Source organism: Populus euphratica, unplaced genomic scaffold, assembly GCF_000495115.2.
Source record: "Populus euphratica unplaced genomic scaffold, PopEup_1.0 scaffold339.1, whole genome shotgun sequence".
Lineage (NCBI taxonomy): Eukaryota > Viridiplantae > Streptophyta > Magnoliopsida > Malpighiales > Salicaceae > Populus > Populus euphratica.
Genome location: NW_011500231.1, coordinates 41,336 through 61,970, shown reverse-complemented (window position 1 = coordinate 61,970; position 20,635 = coordinate 41,336). Strand labels below are relative to the sequence as shown.

The window sequence follows — 20,635 nt, the reverse complement described above, 5'->3', positions numbered from 1 at the left end:
TTTAGTCAACGAGCATACATAGCAAATCCAAGGTAAACACTTTTATATATATAATAAAACATAAAACATAAAGAAACAAGTATTAAAACTTCAGAAATAAAAACACTAAATGAAAAACTTAGCAGCAAATAAGTGAATGCAATATCATTTGTTAAGCATTCCAAAACTATCTGCTATGCTTATAAGCATAAATATAGAATAAAAAACAAATAAAAAGCAATAAAAGGATGCCACAATAGCCTGCTTTTGGATTATAAAGGGACCTAGAATAGCTTTTCCTTTTTTTTAGCCTTTTTGTTTTGATCTTAAGGGGTATTTACATGGTTTTTAGAGGATTTTAAATCTATTCTTGATCTTTGATCTTATATTAGGGTTCTTTAAATTGAATCTTCTAATATTCTTGATAAACAAATTTACTATATTTTCTAAAATTATTTTGTTTTTATTAACCATAATCTTTATGATCATTATGGAGAGTACATCTATTATGTGAATATTCTCAACCACAATATTATATGTGGGAAACTATTTAATCACCACGATGAAAACAAGTTCTGCGGGCTGACTAACTAGGCAAAGTGGTACCACAAATTTTAGCCTATATTAATATTACTTAACTATTTTGCTAATAAATAGTGGAGAGTGAATTATAATTTACCCTTCACTGTTCACGTAGCATCTAAATAGTAGAGAGTCATTGTTCATGAGCTAAACTGGGTACGACCTAAATAAAAAAAATCCAAAAATTTATGGTTTTCTTGAATATTTTAATATCATTTTGATTAATATTTTTATATTATAAAGATATAGATTTTATATTAAACCACCTGGTTTTCGTGGAAACATTGCTAAACAATTACAAAGAAAAAACAAATCAAATAAAAAGCATGTGTTTGCATGCATTTTGGCTTTCATAACAATTTTATTAAAGCCATGGGCACTAAGCCAATATTTCAAAAATACCCAAAAAATATTTTTTCTTTTACTATCTAGAATTACAAATTTATATGTAAAATGTATTCCTAATATTAAAAACATAATTCTTTTATAAACATTAGAATAATTAAGATTTTACTTGATAAGATAAGAAACTTTTTAAATTATAAACAGTCCAATAATTACAAATATTATAGTACCTTAGCATATATTAGACAATCAAACAATGAATACTATTTTAGTTAAAGCGTATTTGAGGTGCTAATGCCTTCCCTTTGCGCAACCGATCCCCGTGCTGAATTTTTAAGATCAATTAGAGTTCTTAGTAACCAAAATACTAAGTCATGACTCTCATTACCTTTTCCACTCATAAGATACAAGAATTCCCCCCCCCCATTTTCCTAGATACTAAAACCATAAAATGGATGTTTGCTGAGATGCCACACACGTGTGACTTTTATTAATGCTAATTGGATGGCGAGTATTGATTTTCAAAAATCTACTGGTGGCTACATTGTCTTTCTTGGCACCACTCCTATCTCATGAAAATCTGGTAAGCAATGCATTATTACTTGCTTCTCCATTGGACCAAAATATAAGGCCTTAGTTGATGGCACTATTGAGATTCTTTAGCTCCGTTACCTGCTTTCAAATTTATCACTGAAATCAAAATTTAATGAACCTGAACCAAATCATATTTTGATATATCATGTAGAGAGACAACTCTTTTTCGATCTTTCTTCTTCTTCATCATCTTCATCTTAACAATGCACACATGCACAAGAATTCTTGAGTAAAAGAGTCCCACATGCTCTAACCTCTGCAACAATCATTTTCATCACCTTCATACTTGATACCATAACACAGATTTGCATACCCTATTTGAACTCTATATAATTTTATCGGTAAAATAACCTAAAAAAACTTCCACCTCATTGCACTGCTTTGTTCTTTAAAATTCATTATATTCTCTACAGGATTCTGTCGGTATATATTGATACAATAATTTTATCAATATAAATTGATAGTTTTAGCGATGAATTTAAATCGGTTGGTAAATATCATTACAAATTACCAACACAAAAATTTCATTGGTAATTCGTTGTTGAATTTCTAGTGGGGTACAAGCCTATAACGTTTACTATCCTAATATCCTACAATAGCTATCATTTGTTAAATATCGACTCCCAATAGATATCCATGTCAGTAGAAAACCTTCAGCAACTTGATTGGAGAGTATATATTAGGGTTCTCTAAATGTAATCTTCATCTATTACTGAAAAACAAACTTACTCATCATGATCGTTATGGATAGTTCATATATTATGTGAATCTTCTTAACTACAATAAATGTAGAAAACTGTTTCAACAAGTAAGCAACGTGGTCCCGAAGCTTTTAACCTATACGAATATTATTTATGTTATAGCCAGCATGCGCAAGTTTGAATTAATACAAGGTAGCAAATAATACAAATCCTTTCTCCCTACAAATCTATGTTCTATATGCATTCTTTCAACTCATCAATAAAATAATTGTAGTGAGTTTAGCAGTACCTATCTTAAAATAAGATGATAAATATTTATTATTTTCTTCTAGATTGAGATGAGGAAATATTTTAATTGATGGAATCTTACAAACTATTAAGCACGAGTAATCTTTAGCTCCGTTACCTGCTTTCAAATTTATCACTGAAATCAAAATTTAATGAACCTGAACCAAATCATATTTTGATATATCATGTAGAGAGACAACTCTTTTTCGATCTTTCTTCTTCTTCATCATCTTCATCTTAACAATGCACACATGCACAAGAATTCTTGAGTAAAAGAGTCCCACATGCTCTAACCTCTGCAACAATCATTTTCATCACCTTCATACTTGATACCATAACACAGATTTGCATACCCTATTTGAACTCTATATAATTTTATCGGTAAAATAACCTAAAAAAACTTCCACCTCATTGCACTGCTTTGTTCTTTAAAATTCATTATATTCTCTACAGGATTCTGTCGGTATATATTGATACAATAATTTTATCAATATAAATTGATAGTTTTAGCGATGAATTTAAATCGGTTGGTAAATATCATTACAAATTACCAACACAAAAATTTCATTGGTAATTCGTTGTTGAATTTCTAGTGGGGTACAAGCCTATAACGTTTACTATCCTAATATCCTACAATAGCTATCATTTGTTAAATATCGACTCCCAATAGATATCCATGTCAGTAGAAAACCTTCAGCAACTTGATTGGAGAGTATATATTAGGGTTCTCTAAATGTAATCTTCATCTATTACTGAAAAACAAACTTACTCATCATGATCGTTATGGATAGTTCATATATTATGTGAATCTTCTTAACTACAATAAATGTAGAAAACTGTTTCAACAAGTAAGCAACGTGGTCCCGAAGCTTTTAACCTATACGAATATTATTTATGTTATAGCCAGCATGCGCAAGTTTGAATTAATACAAGGTAGCAAATAATACAAATCCTTTCTCCCTACAAATCTATGTTCTATATGCATTCTTTCAACTCATCAATAAAATAATTGTAGTGAGTTTAGCAGTACCTATCTTAAAATAAGATGATAAATATTTATTATTTTCTTCTAGATTGAGATGAGGAAATATTTTAATTGATGGAATCTTACAAACTATTAAGCACGAGTAAATCAAAAGCTCAAAACCTAAAGGACAACTCTCTATAATTTGTAGTTTTGTCGAACAACATGTGCACGTTTAATTATTAGAACAACTAATCCAAATGTTTACACTCTTCTTCTTCATCATCTTCATCTTAACAATGCACACATGCACAAGAATTCTTGAGTAAAAGAGTCCCACATGCTCTAACCTCTGCAACAATCATTTTCATCACCTTCATACTTGATACCATAACACAGATTTGCATACCCTATTTGAACTCTATATAATTTTATCGGTAAAATAACCTAAAAAAACTTCCACCTCATTGCACTGCTTTGTTCTTTAAAATTCATTATATTCTCTACAGGATTCTGTCGGTATATATTGATACAATAATTTTATCAATATAAATTGATAGTTTTAGCGATGAATTTAAATCGGTTGGTAAATATCATTACAAATTACCAACACAAAAATTTCATTGGTAATTCGTTGTTGAATTTCTAGTGGGGTACAAGCCTATAACGTTTACTATCCTAATATCCTACAATAGCTATCATTTGTTAAATATCGACTCCCAATAGATATCCATGTCAGTAGAAAACCTTCAGCAACTTGATTGGAGAGTATATATTAGGGTTCTCTAAATGTAATCTTCATCTATTACTGAAAAACAAACTTACTCATCATGATCGTTATGGATAGTTCATATATTATGTGAATCTTCTTAACTACAATAAATGTAGAAAACTGTTTCAACAAGTAAGCAACGTGGTCCCGAAGCTTTTAACCTATACGAATATTATTTATGTTATAGCCAGCATGCGCAAGTTTGAATTAATACAAGGTAGCAAATAATACAAATCCTTTCTCCCTACAAATCTATGTTCTATATGCATTCTTTCAACTCATCAATAAAATAATTGTAGTGAGTTTAGCAGTACCTATCTTAAAATAAGATGATAAATATTTATTATTTTCTTCTAGATTGAGATGAGGAAATATTTTAATTGATGGAATCTTACAAACTATTAAGCACGAGTAAATCAAAAGCTCAAAACCTAAAGGAATATGTCTGATGGTGGGCGTGACAACGATGTGGATGGTTGAATTGAGTCCAACAACGGAAGGATACATTGTGACCACCGGAGGTGTTGATAGATTGAATCAGTTTAAGATCACCAAGTTTGGAGGAGACAATAGATTTTATCAGCTTTCTTTTTGTCCAAAGTCCGAACCCTTCTGTGAATGCTCATGCGTCCCAGTTGGCGTCAACAGTGAACAGTACTTGGCTCCCAATGTCGACCCTCTTCTTGTTATGTTTGAACCGGATGCATAGAGAACACCTAATTAAAATGGTCTCAGAATGATGTTGAGGGAAGTGATTGCCTACTATCATGTTTGAACCAGAACTATTATCTACTGCAATCCTGTGTGAGGGATCTAGAATGCCTACTATCAGGTGTTGGGCATAAATAAAACATAAATAAATAAGAAGCTTTTTAGCTTGGGCTTTTCCTTAATTTTCTTGTTCACAAATTTTTTATTTTCGTATGGGTTATTGGTCAATGAATCAATTTATATTAATATTAACAAATATTTAAAATTTATTAAAATTGACATATTTGTAAGTAATCAAACTAGATTAAGGTTGGGCCATATTTCATTTTTTTTCCGGAAAATACTCATATGTTGACGTACACAAAGTGTCGTCCAATTGTTTTTAATAATATTTGTATTACGCAATTCATTATGTTTTCGGGAGAAATCTCATGGAATCTATGTGTCTATGCACTTTTATTCCTAATATAACTTATGATTAAGTTATACAAGGTAATCTATAATATTTAATGTATGTAGTTAATATAGAGATTATAACATAGAAATAATAAACCTTTCCTAATATATACAAGCCTAGAATGTGTAATATCCTATAATACATACTATAATACATACTCTCAAGCTGATGGTGGATATTCATCTTAAAGCTTGAATCGAATGTTATTATCTTTATTTTTTATTTTTTTTTGGGGGGCATTGAAAACAATGTTAAAATACATGTCAATTGAGAGGAACATACCAGAACATCCAATAAATTACAAAAATTTTGTTTGAGGAAGATTAAATTGGATTTGACATTATATAATGTGTTGCTTTTTCTTCCCTTACGAATGCAGAGGTAGGGGAGAAGGAGATTTTTTATTCTTTTTTTCCTGCTTTCTCTCTTCCACCCCACTTGCCCAAACTCTGTGTTGGCAAGCATACGGAGAACTATTTGTTCATAATAAAAGTATGGAAGAAAGGGTGGTTGGGTCAACTTCTAGTGCTAGTGACACGAATGGAGTTGCAAATGACAATAGTAATCCTTACAGAAATATGGTTATGGATGCAATGAGAATGAATCAAGGTAATGTAAGTCAATATCCAATCTTAGAAGAAGAACCTAATGTAGATGCAGCAAGGTTTTTTTTATCTGTTCAAAGATTCTGACGACCCATTATGGGATGGCTGCACGAACCATAGTAAATTATCGGTTATAGCATAGGTGTTCACCACTAAGCCAGATCATTAGTTGAGTGAGGCTAGTTATGACAAAATTATCGAATGGACAAAAAGCATTTTACCTAAAAGGAACAAGTTGAAAGAGAACTTATATGCTACAAAGTTCATGATGAAATCCCTCAGTTTAGGATACCAGACAATTTACACATGCCTTAACTTTTGCATGTTATACTACCTTGAAAATGCTGAGTTAACCGAGTGCATGACATATGGGCATTCTCGTTACAAACCCAGAACTAGTAGGGGAAAGACTCTTGTGACATATAAAAAACTTAGATACTTTCCAATCACACTGAGACTATAGAGGTTATTCATGTCATTAAGGACTTCTGAGCACATGACATGGCACTAATCACATGATGCTGTTAATGGAGTGATGGTGCATCCTTCTGACGGCGAAGCATGGAAACACTTTAACAGTGTGTATCCTCACCTTTTAGCTAAATCAAGCAACGTGTATCTTGGGTTATGTACAGACAAATTCAACCCATTAAGGTCATTTGTTGCTCCTTATTTTTTGTTGGTGGGTCATACTCATGGTTTATAACTTGCCACTAGGGATGTGTATGAGGCCAAATTTCATGTTTTTATCTATTATCATACCTAGTCCAAATAGCCTAGGCTCATGTTTTTATCTATTATCATACCTAGTCCGAATAGCCTAGGCTAGAATATAGATGTTTGCTTTCGACCATTGATTGATGAGTTGATGTAGTTGTGATCCTCTAGAGCTTTTACTTATGATATATCTAGGAAATAGAATTTTATTATGAGGGCAGCTTTGATGTAGACTACCAATTATTTTTCAACTTATGGAATGGCTTTTGGTTGGAGCACTCATGGAAAACTAGCATGTCTATACTACATAGAAAACAATAAGACATTCATGCCAAAAAACGGAGGTAAAGCTGCTTTTTTTATTGTCACCGTCGTTTATTGCCACCAAATCATAGGTATAGAAAGAACAAAAAGGATCTCTTTGTTAATAGAGTTGAAAAGGATGTTGCACCCCTGCATATTTCTAGTAAAGAATTGCATCATGTTGTATCAGAGTACGATGACATTGTATTTGGTCTCCAATTAGGTAAGCAGAAGTTTCCTGGTTTTGGTTTGACCCATAGTTGGGTAAAACGACGTATCTTTTAGGAGCTTCCGTATTTGAAGACCAATCTCCTCCGCCATAACCTTGATGTCATGCACATAGAAAAGAATATGTTTAAGAACATTTTCAACATCATTATGGTTATAAAGGGGAAGACAAATGACAACATCAAGGCTAGATTGGATATAGCTTTGTTTTATAACCCCAGATATCACAAGAAAACAAAATAAGTTTTTTGAAAATTTTAAAATACTGGCCTAGTTCTCGTGACTTTAATAAACTGGTTATTAAAGCCAACATCCATGGTAAAACCCTTTTTTCATGAAAATATACTATGATTTTTGTTTTTTTTTTATCTTTGAGAAACTCAGCTGTTACAAGAAAGCAAAACACATTTTTTTTTTTAATTTGCAATGTTTTGACAAAATCAGGTATTTTAATAATGTATTTATATCTTTACAGTATAAAAATACAAACCAATACTAAGCAAGATTTAGTAAAACAATTTGCGAAAAATCATAGATTTTTTTGAAATAATTTTTGACTTTTTTTTTTTGAATAGACTAGACCCGACCCAAAAAAGTTGAGATGAGATCAGCCTAATAAAATGCAAACTACCATATATTGGGTTGGACTCAGCCCAGCCACATGGACTTGGCTGAGTCAACCCGGACTAGTTATTGTGCCCATGCACAGTAACCAACCCCAAATACAATTACTCGTTACTGTGCTCATGTACAGTAACAGGGTAATTATTTCTTTTTGCTTGCAGAAACGTGCACAATGCACGTTCTGCATGAAAAAAGATGAAATGAGAAATGAAGACAAAGGGAAGAGAATTACTTGGAATGGAAGCATTGTCGTTTATGGTGCTGGTGGCTCACAATGACGTTGGCGTCGCAGAAGTCGGTTGTGGTGGTGGCTGAAAAGGCCGGTGGCGCTCTTGTTTTTCTTCTTCTTACTCGTCATGGGTGCCAACCTCTATATTTTTCCTTCCTCATCTGCTTTTGTTTGGTTCTTCTCCTTTTGGTCTTTAGTGGGTGGAGTTGCTGGTGGCTTTCAGATGGTGCGGTGGGGGTTGCTGACTGGTGGAATTGTTGTAGGGGGTGATGGTGGCTCTTCTCCTCTTTGTGCAAAGGCACGCGCCTCTGTTTTTTTTTTTTGTTGATCAATACTCCCTTCTCAGTCTTTTTGTTTGCTAATTTTGTTTTCGATACAATCTTCTCAGTGGCGGTGTTGTGGTAGTGGTGGAAAGTAAGAACAATGGTGGTTCTCCTTTTTTCCTTCCTTCTACCTTTGTAATTTTCTTCCCCCTGTCTCTTTGTTTTTTTTTTTTTTCATTCTTTTCAAAAGATTCCCCTCCTTCTGACATCTTCCCTCCTGTGTCTGGTCCCTCCTCTGTCTTTTATAGCCAGAGGATGCATGCATTATTGCATGAACATAGTAACAGCTGAAGTGTATTAGCTGTGAAACGTTCCCCATAATTGAAGCAATCTGCGGCTTTTGTTGTTGAAACAATTCCTTTATCTGTTGAAATGGCTCCTGAAGAAGAGAATGAATAGTGCCTCTGAAACGGCACCATTTTCCTATTCAAAATGTATATTTTTGATTTTGTCATTGGAGTTTTGTATTTTTGTAATCAAGCTCCCCAGATAAATTGTAATTGGATCCCTTGATTTTAGCGCCTTTTATGGTTTGGTCCTTGGTTTCGGATTATTCAATCAAGTCCCTAATTAGCCATCAAACTTCAATAATTATGCAATTAAACCCCTATTTTGACTAAATCAATTCTTGAAAATTATAATTTGACCCTAGAACTTTAATTTCTTCCAAAAAAATCCTAAATTGACTAAAAAATCAATTTTTTCTTGCAATCAAACCCTTCATAAATTCAATTAAACCTTAGATAAAAATTTAATCCTAAATGCTAATTTAATGAAATGAAGTGATAAATAAAAAGTGTTTATCCATGAACTTGTTTATGAAACTAAATGGGTATGTGAATTAATAAATATGATGAATGGATAAAAAAGACTTAAGTACTAATTTAGGATGTTCGATTAGAATGCAGGAAAAACATTCAGAGTAGCACACGACTTCTCAAGAACATGTATAACAAGAGTTCAAGGTAAGGGTCACCCCCTACTTCTCTAAATTGTTTAAATTCTTGTAATGCTAGTATGTGATAGACATTATGCATATTTTGTACTACTATGTATCATGAAAAAAATTGCTATGTGAACATTACCTAAGAGTAGTATAAATATTGTTGCATGAAAGATATAAACAAGTATGAGAAATATTATTATTGTGTGAACGTTGTCAATGAGTAAGAAATGTTATTATTGAGTGAATATTACCAACAAGTAGGAGAAATATTATTGTTGTGTGAATGTTGCCAATGAACAATAAATATTATTATTGTGTAAACGAGAAATATTATTATTGTGTGAATGTTGCCAATGAACAAGAAATATTATTATTGTGTAAATATTGCCAATAAGAAGAAGAATATTCTTATTGCGTGAATGTTGTCTATGGACATGAAAAGTATTTCGTTAAAATGTTGCCAACAAGCAGGAAAAATACTATTTATATGTCAATGCTGTGTTGCTAATGGGAAGGAGAAATGTAAATACTAATTCTATGTGAATGTTGCCTGCGAGCAGTGAAACAAATTGTGAAAATCAAAAGTTGACTAACAAACCTGTTGATGGCTAATGACATCCATGTTGGGATGACCGAGAATGATTAATGAGATTAACTTTGACTAATAGCATCTATGTTGGGATGACCGAGAATGATTGATGGGATTAGTTTTGACTAATAATATCTATGTCAGAATGACTAGGACTATTTTAAATAGTCGAAACTAGACAAAGAAATTAATTGATATATATCAGTATCCAATTACGATAATTAAGAATGTCCAAAATGATTCATGATAATCACCTAAATTTGGTATTGAAAAGTTAAGGGATTCCTACATAAAATGAGGAATAACATATATGTCCATTATATGTATTGCATTAAAAATTTATGTCTTGTTTCTTTTGTTTGGTATGCTCATATAAATTTAACATTGTAACAAGATCTTCTCACAACCAAGATGCCTAGTAGTCCCTAGAGCATTACCTTTACTAAGAATATGTAATGAATGCGGTACTCTTGTGTAAATTTTAATGTATAATGTCTTAAAGCAAAGATAATAAAATATGTGTAATCTATGGCTTTAGATCGTAAATAGATTTGTAGATTTATGCTTATGAACAAAGAGATGTTATTTCTAGTGCATATGTAATAGCTAGTTAAGGTTTTTTTAATAAGGGTAACATGCTCATTAAACTTTAATGTAAATTTCCTTATTTAGAATTTTGTTTATATAATGTTTAGTTAAATACCTAAGCTTGTATGATATGTGGAAACATCTCATTGAGATGATATTGGAAGAATGCATCATGATTCCAAGAAGGTTGAATCAAGGATTGTGAAATGGTTTTGGAAAGTGAACAGGTTTGTGTTGATAACCCAATATCGTTCAAGTTTAGGAAAGCTCTACCGTGTTTTTGATTGAACATTTGATAGCACAATGTGGACTGAAATGACATTACACCTAATAATAATCATGTGTATTCATCTTAGTGTGTATGTATAAGTGCCAAAAAAAAATTACCTATATTTTTATGTGCCAAATTATAGAAAAGGAACTATAAACGTATATGAAAGGGTGGGGTGTTACACATACATAAACACATTTGAATAAAAAGCACTAACAAAAATTCAAAATATCAAAATCAAGCTTAAGATACTAAATCTAAAACAACAATAACTTAACACAACCTATATATTCATGTGACATGGATTTAAAATTGACTTATTAAACTCGTTTTGTCAACGAGCATGCATAGCAAAGCCAAGGTAAACACCCTTAAATATACATAAAAAACCTAAAAAAACCAAGAAACAAGTATCAAGACTTCAGAAATAAAAACACTAAATGAAAAACACAGCAACAAATAGGTGAATGCAATATTATTTGTTAAGCATTCCAATTCCAAAACTGTTTGCCATGCTTATAATCATAAATATATAATAAAAAACAAATAAAATACAATAAAAGCAGACCACAAGGGTCTACTTTTGGATCAGAAAGGTATTTAAAATAGCTTCTCCTTTTTTTACCCATTTTCTTTTGATCTTAGGGTGTATTCATATGGTTTTTAGAGGATTTTAAATCTATTTTTAACCTTTAATCTTATATTAGGGTTCTTTAAATTGAATTTTCTAATATTCTTGATAAACAAATTTACTATATTTTCTGCAATAATTTTGCTATTTTTTTAAGCATAATCTTTATGATAATTGTGGATAGTACATATATTACGTGAATGTTCTTAACCACAATATTATATGTAGAAAATTATTTGATCACCACGACGAAAACAAGTTTTGTGGGATGGCTAGCTAAGCAAAGTGACACCAAAGCGTTTAGCCTATACAGTGGAGAGCCATTGTACATGAGCTGGACTAGGTTCTCCTAGATAAAAAAAACCATTGTACATGAGCTGGACTAGGTTCTCCCAGATAAATTTTTTTTAAAAATTTATGGTTTTCTCGCATATTTTAACATCATTTTGATTAATATTGATTTGTATTTTTATACTGTAAAGATACAAATTTGATATAAAAATACCTGATTTTCACCAAAACAATTACAAAGAAAAAACAAAACAAATGTCTTCTTTTATGCATATGGTAAGTCTCTCAAAGATTAAAAAAAAAAAAAAGTCATATTGTATTTTCATATAATAAAAATTAAAAAAAAAACATGTTAGCATGCATTTTGGCTTTCATAACCATTTTATTAAAGCCATGAGCACTAGGCCAATATTTCAAAAATACCTAAAAAATATTTTTTTTTCTTTTACTATCTAGGATTATGAATTCATATGTAAAATGTAATCCTGATATTAAAAAGATAATTCTTTTATAAACATTAGAACAATTAGGATTTTACTTGATAAGATAAGAAAATTCTTAAATTATAAACGGTCCAATAATTAGAAATATTATAGTATCTTAGCATATATTAGACAATCAAACAATGTGGATTATTTTAGGTAGAGCGTATTTGAGATGCTAATGCCTTTCATTTACACAACCGATCTCCATGCTCGATCTTTGAGACTAATTAGGGTTTTTAGTGACCAAAATACTAGGTCATAACTCTCATTCTCTTTTTCTACTCATAAGATACAAGAATTCCCCCCCTCCCCCCCAATTTTTCCAGATACTAAAACCATAAAATGGATGTTCGCTGAGACACCACACACGTGCGACTTTATCGATGTTGATTGGATGGGGAGTATTGATTATTAGAAATCTATTGGTGGCTACATTATCTTCCTTGGCACCACTCCCATCTCATGGAAATCTGGTAAGCAACGCACTATTACTCGCTTCTTTACTAGACCATAATATAAGGCCTTAGCAGATGAAACTGCTGAGATTCTTTGGCTCCGTTATTTGCTTTCAAATTTATCACTGAAATCAAAATTTAATGAACCCGAACCAAATCATATTTTGATATATAGTGTATAGATATGACAAGCTCTTTTTCGATCTTTCATCTTCTTTATCATCTTCATCTTAACAACGCACATATGCACATAGAGAATGAGAGAGAGATATACTAGGGAATTCTTGAGTAAAAGTGTCCCACATGCTCTAACCATTGCAACGTTCATTTTCATCACCCTCATAATTGAGATTATAATACAGATTTACATACCCGATTTGAATCTCTATGTAATTTTGTCGGTAAAATCGCCTACAAAAACTTCCACTTCATTGCACTGCTTTGTTCTTTAAAATTCTTTATATTCTCTATAGGATTCTGTCAGTATATATTGATACAATAATTTTATTAATATGTATCGACAGATTTAAATCGATTGGTAAATATTACTGCAAATTACCGACACAAAAATTTCATCAGTAATTCATATGATATTTGTTGAATTTCTAGTGGGGTACAAGCCTACAACGTTTAATATCCTAATATCCTACAATAGCTATCATTTGTTAAATATCGACTCCCAATAGATATCCATGTCAGTAGAAAACCAAACTTACTCATCTTGGAGAGTATATATTAGGGTTCTCTAAATGTAATCTTCATCTATTACTGAAAAACAAACTTACTCATCATGATCGTTATGGATAGTTCATATATTATGTGAATCTTCTTAACTACAATAAATGTAGAAAACTGTTTCAACAAGTAAGCAACGTGGTCCCGAAGCTTTTAACCTATACGAATATTATTTATGTTATAGCCAGCATGCGCAAGTTTGAATTAATACAAGGTAGCAAATAATACAAATCCTTTCTCCCTACAAATCTATGTTCTATATGCATTCTTTCAACTCATCAATAAAATAATTGTAGTGAGTTTAGCAGTACCTATCTTAAAATAAGATGATAAATATTTATTATTTTCTTCTAGATTGAGATGAGGAAATATTTTAATTGATGGAATCTTACAAACTATTAAGCACGAGTAAATCAAAAGCTCAAAACCTAAAGGACAACTCTCTATAATTTGTAGTTTTGTCGAACAACATGTGCACGTTTAATTATTAGAACAACTAATCCAAATGTTTACACTCTTTCAAGACATGAACTAGAAGACAAAACATTGGGCTAACTAATACTGATCTCAACAATGAAGATCACTAAACTTCTATCAACTCAATAAATTTTTAAATCTCATACAGTTTCTAGTGCAAGAAAATAGGAATAATTTAATTTTTTTGACAGTTCATAAGAAAATCGTCATTTTATAGTAGGAAATGTAATCTCATTTTAAATGACCGATTCTAAGTTTCACAACTTGAATTTTATTTGGAAGGTTTAGCTAGTAGTTCTATGCAATTTTTATTTTTGTGTTTCAAAAGCACATTAAAAAAAACATACAAATTTCATTTTTTTCTTTTCATTAAATTAATATTTTTTTTGATGTTTTGATAATATTTTGATTTGTTGATGTCAAATTAATTTTTTTAATTATTTTAATATATTTCTAAACAAAAAATATTTTCAAAAATAATTACTATCATGCTGCTAAATACTCTCTTAGTTGAAGTTATTTATATAATAGACTATTTTGTTTGAGCTCACCAGTTATTACATGATTAATTAACTATTAAAACAATTTTCGTTTCAAAAGAATATAAATTATTTATTTATATTTAGGAGATTTAAATTTTTTATGTTCATTGATCAGATCATTTATAACCTATTAAGCACGAGTTAAACACTTTTGCGGGATCAATCAAGTGAGCAAGTGGTGCAAGCTGCAAGAGCTCAAAACCTATATGACAACTCGTTGCCATAACACTTTAATTTTTAGTTTTGTCGGATATCAGGCGAGAAAAACACTACAATTTGTATTTTTGTGGAAATTTTTAATTAATTGTAACAAATAATTCAAATGCTAGGGCTCCATATAAATATATGCTCTCCATGCGTTGTTTCAACACAAGATCAACAAGACACAATATTGAGATAACTAATACTCATATTCAACAAATATGAAGATCACTAAATTTCTAGGGCTCTCTTTCCTTCTCTTTGCCTTCGCAGCAACTTCATTTCCTGAGGCTGTTCATGCCGAAGACCCTGCAGTGCTCGATTTGTTCGGTAATGAGGTGCAAGCTGGTTCTCGCTAGGTAATCGTAGCCCCCTCGACTGACAATACAACAACTCTAGCGGTCACTGCGACTAGCAAGATCATATGCAATTCTGATGTTATACTTTCCACCTTGAACGAGAGCCTCCCAATAATATTTTCACCAGTTATAAAATCCAAGGATGGTGTCATCCGCGAAGGAACTTATCTAAATGTGAACTTTGATGCACCCATATGTCTGATGGTGGGCGTGACAACGATGTGGATGGTTGAATTGAGTCCAACAACGGAAGGATACATTGTGACCACCGGAGGCGTTGATAGATTGAATCAGTTTAAGATTACCAAGTATGAAGGGGACAATAGATTTTATCAGCTTTCTTTTTGTCCAAAGTCCGAACCCTTCGGTGAATGCTCATGCGTCCAGTGGGCGTCAACAGTGAACAGTACTTGGCTCCCAATGTCGACCCTCTTCTTGTTATGTTTGAACCGGATGCATAGAGAGCACCTAAAATGGTGTCAGAATGATATTGAGGGAAGTCGATTGCCTATTATCATGTTTGAACCAGAACTGTTATCTACTGCAATCCTGTGTGAGGGATCTAGAATGCCTACTATCAGGTGTTGGGCATAAATAAAACATTAATAAATAAGAAGCTTTTTAGCTTTGGCTTTTTCTTAATTTTCATGTTCACAAATTTTTTATTTTCGTATGTGTGATTGGTCAGTTAATCAATTTATATTAATATTAACAAATATGTAAAATTTATTAAAATCGACATATTTTTAAGTACACAAACTAGATTAAGGCTGGGCCATATTTTCATGTTTTTCCAGAAAATGTTCATATGTTGACGTACACAAACAACTGTCGTCCATTTTGTTTTTAATAATATTTGTATTGGGCAATTCATTATGTTTCCGGGAGAAATCTCATGGAATCTATGTGTCAATACACTTTTATTCCTAATATAACTTATGATTAAGTAGTACGAGGTAATGCACAATATTTAATGTATATAGTTAGTGTAGAGATTACAATATAGAAATAGTAAATCTTTTCCTGAACATATACAAGCATATAATGTGTAATATCCTAATATCGTATAATACATACTCTCAAGCTCATGGTGGATATTCAATTTAAAGCTTCAATGTTATTATTTATTTTTGAGGGGCTACAAATACAAAAAAATAAAAGAGGAAGGGGGGGAGGGGAGAAAATATAAAAAAATTAAAAGAAATGTTGGAAGAAAATAAAAAAAATACATGTCAATTGAGAAGAACATACCAGAACATCCAAGAAATTACAAAAAGATTGTTTGAGAAAGATTAAAATTGGATTTGACATTATATATTATGTTGCTTCTTTTTTCCCTGTGAACACATAAGCAGGGGAGAAGGAGAATTTTTTTTTTCCTACCTTTTCTCTTTCTCCCCACTTGCCCAAACCTTGACAAAACTCACGCCCTTCGCCTGCCACTAGACAAAAAACCATCAACATTGTCTGCCCAATCTACATTTGTAAAACCATGTAAGGCAATCGTATATTGCTTACTTGATTTCCATGAAATCGGCATCTGAACAAAGAAAACAAGATAACCACCTATAGTTTTTCTATCCTCAACACTGTCTACCCAATCTGCATCTGTAATATGAAGGTCATGTGATGTCTTACCCTTAAGATAACACAATATGCGTTTAATAGCTACCCAATGAGAATTTGTAGGAGCATGCATAAATTGACAAACTTTGTTAACAACAAAGAAGCATGCATAAACTGACAAACTTTGTTAACAACAAAGCAAATATCTAGGCACGTAAAAGTGAGACATTGAGGAGCACTCATAATTTGATAAAAAATATGTAGCATCAGAAAACAAGGGATCTGGTAGAATGGTAGCTTTGGATGTAGAGATAGGAGTATCAATAGGTTTGCAAGATAACATAGCAGCCCGAGTGAGGATGTGAAGTTTATATTTATGTTGTCGAAGCATAAGACCCATATTAGTAAGTTGAACCTTAATACCTAAAAAATAATGAACAGAACCCAAGTAGCGAAGTTTGAATTCGGAGCTCAGTAGCTGTATGAGGCGTTGGAGTAAAAGGGAGTTACTACCCATAAACAAAATATCATCAACGTAGACTAGAATATAACAAATATCAGTACCAACAGAATAGATAAACAATGAGATATCCACCTTAAAGGCACGAAAACCAATAGATAATAGGAAAATATTCAGACGAGTGTACCAATCCCGTGGAGCCTATTTTAAACTATAAAGAGACTTATGCAATCGACACACATGAGAGGGGAGAGCAGAGTCAACAAAACCTGGAGGTTGTTTCATGTAGACCTCCTCATCAAAAACACCATTGAGGAGGGCATTATGGATATCAAGCTGATGAATTTTCCAATCACACGAAACAACAATAGAGAAGACTAGTCTGATGGTCACCTGTTTAATAATAGGACTAAAGGTTTCAGAGTAATCAATACCTTTTTGATGAGTGAAACTTCTAGCAATTAGACACGCTTTATACCTGTTTAATCTTGTACACCCACCGACTACCAATAACATTCATTAAAGGGTGAAACGATACTAAGGACCAAGTTTTGTTAGCGTGTAAGGGCTGGATTTCCTCACACATAACACTATGCCATGTGTCAAACCTATTAGCATCATTAAAAACAAGTGGCTCATGAGTAGGAAGAGATACTACCTGACTAAAGGAGGCAGCAAATGTAGTGGCAGTGGATAGGATTGTCTTGGGCTATCGCGGACAGAGAACCATGGGACAGTGGCGAATAGCTGGGCGTGTAGAAGGAGAGCCAACACCTGAAAGTTGTTGGAGAGGATAAGAGGAAAGGTCAACACATAGTTGTAGGCTTGCTAAAGAGTTGATGGAGGGACTACACTAGTTTGCATACACCAGCGAAGCTGCTGCAGAACTACACTATTCTATAACATCATACCTGAAGACAAGGGTATCTAGCGATGGGGAACTTGTTCCTGTATAATGATCATATGATTACGAGCAGCTAATGATTGTAGGGCAGCGGTAGATGGGTTGAAATTGAGGCAGAGGCAGTAGGCAAAAGGGGTTATGGCAGGGTGCTAAAGAGGGCAAAATAGGGGTGCTATTTGGGCCGGTTAGGAGAGTGGTAGGTTGAAGGAATTGCGGAGGATACAAGGTTGGGAGGTGTGTAGTATGTGTTGAGGGTGTTAGGGTATGTGTTATCTGTTCAGATTTGCAAAAGAAAAGACAGTTTCAGGAAAACAAACATGACGTGAGACATAAATAAAATGAGAAGCTAAATCAAGACAATGTTAACCAAGATGAGATGAGCTATAACCTACGAACACAAATAGGGAAGAACAAAAATCCAATTTATGAGCATGGTATAGACGTAAGAAGGGAAAATAAAGATACCCAAAAGTACGCAGAAAATTATAATTAGGAATATGATGAAAGAGACACTTAAACGAAGATTTATTTTGAAGAACAAGAGTAGGCATGCGATTACTGGTGATTCAAAAGAATAGTTCCAAAATCGCAATGGTGCACTACACTTGCCTAAAAGGGTTAGGACAGTTTTGACAATATGTCAATGACGACACTCAATAGTGCCATTTTGTTCTTAAGTATAAGGACAGATTAACCGATGATGAATGCCAATACTATAAAAGAAATTATTTAACTTACAATATTCACTACCCCATTCAGTTTGAACAGATTTTATTTTACGTTAAAACTAACATTTGACAAGTGTTTGAAACCATTGCAAAACAGAAAACACATCAGATTTACAAGAAGCAGATAATACCAAATATATTTAGTATGCGCTTCGACAAAAATAACAAAGTAATGAAAACCATCAGAGGAAAACATAAGGGCAAGACCCCAAACTTCACTAAATATTAAATCATGTGGGGTAGTAGTTTTATGACTCGTAGATCACAACGACAGACATAATGACTTACCTAAAGGACAAACTTGACACTGAGCAAGAGAACGTCTAGAAGTACATATGATTTTATTACTAGAAACTAACAAATCTAAAATATGAGGGGTTGGATGACCCAAATGACAATGACACAAGTTGGCAATCACAAAGATGTAAGGAGACCAAAAAGCTTAAGGAACTGATGTGGCAAAAGACTTGAAGAGGACATAAAGACCATCATTACTCTAATAGAAAAGAAGAACCATCATTACTCTAACAAAAAAAAAGTACTTCCTTGGTGATGAGATCCTTGACATAAAATATAGAAGCATGAAATTCAAAATAAACATGATTATCGCGACATAATTTTTGAAAAAATACGAATCCGGTATTAAAATACTTGATTTTTGTCAAAACTTCCAAAAATAAAATAAAAAATTTTAAAAAATATTTTTGTGCATATGGCCAAGTGTCTCAGAGCTAAAAAATCATATTGTGTTTTTTCATAGACCAAAAAACAATGTTTTAGCATGCATTTTGACTTTAATAACCAATTTACTAAAGTCAAGAGAAAATTGACCAAAATATCAAAAACAAAAAAAAATATTTTGTGTTGTTTTAGTATTAGGGATTATGAATTTATACATAAAATATATTCCTAATATTAAAAAAGTATTTTGTGTTAACAACATAGAACAATTAGGTTTTACCTTATTTAGATAGAGGAGGGTTTTTCTTAAATCTTAGAGAGACAGAACCAACCATTAGAAACCACAACCAAACCTTAGATTTTATCAGACATTAAAACAACGTAGCCTACCTTAGGTAGGGTATATTTAGGGTGTTAATACCTTCTCTTTATGCAACCAATCTTTGTACCCCATCTCTTAGACTAGTTAGGGTTCCTAGTGACCAGAATTTTAGGTAGCGACTCCTAGTCTATATTTTACTGATAAGAGATAAGAATTCCTTGTCTTTTTATATTTTCTAGATAGACCACACACCATTTTCCTTGAGGTTGGATCATTGCCACGATGCCGCACACGTGCGACAGAATAACAACTTCACTTAGGACTCTGTGGACTAAGCTTTGTTTTTGTCTGATCATTGTGTTTTATTATTTGGTTTGCATGTTTATAGTTAATATGCATTTTCTTTATTTATTTCTTACGCACTTTATTTTCATACATATTTGTTCAATGTATTTTATAGAATTGCCTTATGCATCACATGCTTTAATTTTTGGAAAGCACACACAAACTTTTAAGTTAGGTCAGGAATTAGTGATTTGCCCTATGACTATTGGTCAGGGTTCAGATGCGTAAAACACCCAACTCATATCTGAGTGTATGCTTGGTAATGGTGGGTATACATGCCTTAATCATTTCTTGTAGTGCCCCTATACTATTTTTACAAAGATCATCACTAGGCAGATATGAGACCCTTTTGAGAACAAGTAGAAAAACTACCCATATTCACATAATGAATAGAACTTGTCCTTAGGTTATATGTGTTATCTTTATTTACATCAGGGCAAACCCTTCTTAAATCATCTTGAACTCAAGACTTATAGGTGACATAAGGATCGTCACTCATGCAAAGAGTTACAATCATATGTCAACCCTCAAAAGGGAAGTTCATCATATAAATTACATGTTCATACATTTAACATACATGCCTTAGATTGAAATATAGGCCCCTAAATATTTTACAACACTCGACTTTGAGTAAGAA

The 20,635-nt window shown here is 32.3% G+C and overlaps 1 pseudogene; it reads left to right on the top strand.

The window, feature by feature from the left end:
* Window positions 1–14,808: 14,808 nt before the first annotated feature.
* On the top strand, window positions 14,809–15,453 carry LOC105112434 (wound-responsive protein GWIN3-like; annotated as a pseudogene).
* The last annotated feature ends 5,182 nt before the right edge of the window (window positions 15,454–20,635 follow it).